Source organism: Penaeus chinensis, chromosome 30, assembly GCF_019202785.1.
Source record: "Penaeus chinensis breed Huanghai No. 1 chromosome 30, ASM1920278v2, whole genome shotgun sequence".
NCBI lineage: Eukaryota > Metazoa > Arthropoda > Malacostraca > Decapoda > Penaeidae > Penaeus > Penaeus chinensis.
Genome location: NC_061848.1, coordinates 770,260 through 772,759, shown reverse-complemented (window position 1 = coordinate 772,759; position 2,500 = coordinate 770,260).

The window sequence follows — 2,500 nt, the reverse complement described above, 5'->3', positions numbered from 1 at the left end:
ATAAATATAATATTTTTATATAAAATAAAAAATATATATATATATATATAAAATATATTAAAATAAAAATTATTTTTCATAATTAAAATTATAATATATATATATTTAAATAATATATATAAGAAAATATATATATAAAATATTATAATAATTTTATTATATATGATAATATTTATATATAATAATATTATATATAATAATATATTACATATAATTAATATTTAATTATAATTTATTATATATATAAAATATATTATAATTATTATAATTAATATAATTTATATTATATTACTATTTTTATATAATATTACTTATAGTTATATATATACAAAATATATAGATATATAAAATAAATGTGTGTGTGTGGTGTGTGTTGTTTTGTTTTGTGTGTTGCTTTGTGTGTGTATAATAAAAATGTACAATACAACATAACAAATGAGGGGGCTTCAAAAAATTCAGAAAAAGAACAGCATGAAAAAACTGTTTATTTTTCAACATATGCTCCATTAAGGTCAATACACTTTTGCAAAAGTTGATACTAATCTATAAGTTCATCCAAGTAAATCTTAGGGTCATGTGATCTGAATCTTATCAGCTCCTTTTACATCTTCAACAGATGGAAAATTTCCCTTCAGGTATTTTTTTTTTTTTTTTTAATTTAAAAAATTAAAGAGGTTCCGGTCCCCGGGTGGGCAGGGATAAGGGGACCGGACAGAAACCTGCTTTGCCCCAAACCCCCCCCCCCCCAATTTTTCATGTAGAACCCAGAGAAGTTGAATGTGCCACTGAATCAGTGGGTTTTCGTTATCCTTTTTACCCTTTCTCATTTTAAGGGGTTTATTTTTTAACATATAACACGGGTACAAGAATGTTCAGGCAATGAAACAAAATCCTTCCATATGATTTTTTTTAAGCTCACTTTATTTTAAATGTGTTATAATTTATATATGTGTTGTGTGTTGTGTGTGTTGTGTTTGTAATAAAGATATTTATGTAATATATTTATGTTTATATAATTTTTTGGTTTTTGATATAGAAATAAAAAAAATAACATAAAATATGTAAATATATGTATAATATTTATGTGGTTAATAATAATATAAAGCAAGTATATATAATATATAAATAAATTATATATATTTTAAAAAAATGTAAATAATGTATATATAAATTTTTTTTTTATAATAAGAAATTTTTGCAAGCATATGCATATGTATATATTTTAAAATAATATATATATATAAATATAATATATATATATATATTATATTATAAATTTAATATATATATATAAAATATATAATATAAAATATTATAGTATAATATGTTTATATAGGTATTTTGTGGTTTATAATATATATTATATAATAATATTATATTTAATCATATAATTAAAAATAATAATTAATGATATGAATATAAATTATAAATTTATGTGTTTTATATATATATTTTTATTATATATATTATTATAAAATAATATATACATAACACAATATACAACTATATAATATAATATATATAATATATACCCAAATATATATGTAATATAATATGTGAAAAAATAAATATATAAAAATATATATATATAAAATATAAATATTACGTAAACCTATAATATACATATAAAATATAAAAATTTATATATTTTATAATATATATAATTTCATATACATATAAATATTTAATCTAATATATTATTATATTAAATGTATATATACATATATATTATTTATATACATATATATATAAATTACAAAATTATAAATTAAAATATATACCATATATTTACATATAAAAAAATATATATAATAAATATTTATAATATAAGTAAAATATTTATTATAAATATTATATATATTATAACTATAAATAAAATTTTTAAATATAAATATAATATTAATTGTGTGTGTGTAGTATGTGGTTTATTTGATTTAGATATGTTGCATAAATACACATACATATCTAGAAAAGATAAATAACAATAATACTTTTCAGAAAAAACTGTTTTTTTGTTTATTTTATATCCATTATATAATTATATATATATTATTAAATTTTGTAGGGGGTTTTTTTTATATTTAATTATATATATATATATAATTATATATTGTAATATAATATAATACAGCTATGTTTTTTTTTTTTTACTATTTAAAAAAAGTATGTGGAATCCTCAATAATCCAATTGTTATAATAAAAGTAAATGAAAAAAAAAAAGCCCCAGTAGGCTTCAATATTAACTACAACTATAAAATGCATATTTTCCCATTTATTTGCCCCTCACTCTCTTCTCTCTCTCCTCTCTCTCTCCCCTCTTCTCTCTCTCTCTCTCTCTCTCTCTCCCTGCTCTCTCTCTCTCCCTCTCTCTCCTCCCCTCTCTCTCTCTCTCTCTCCTCTCTTTAACTCTCTTCCTCTCTCTCTCTCTCTCTCACTCTCTCCCTCTCTCTCTCTCTCCCTCCTCTCTTCCCTCTCTCCCCCTCCTCTCCTCTCCCTCTCT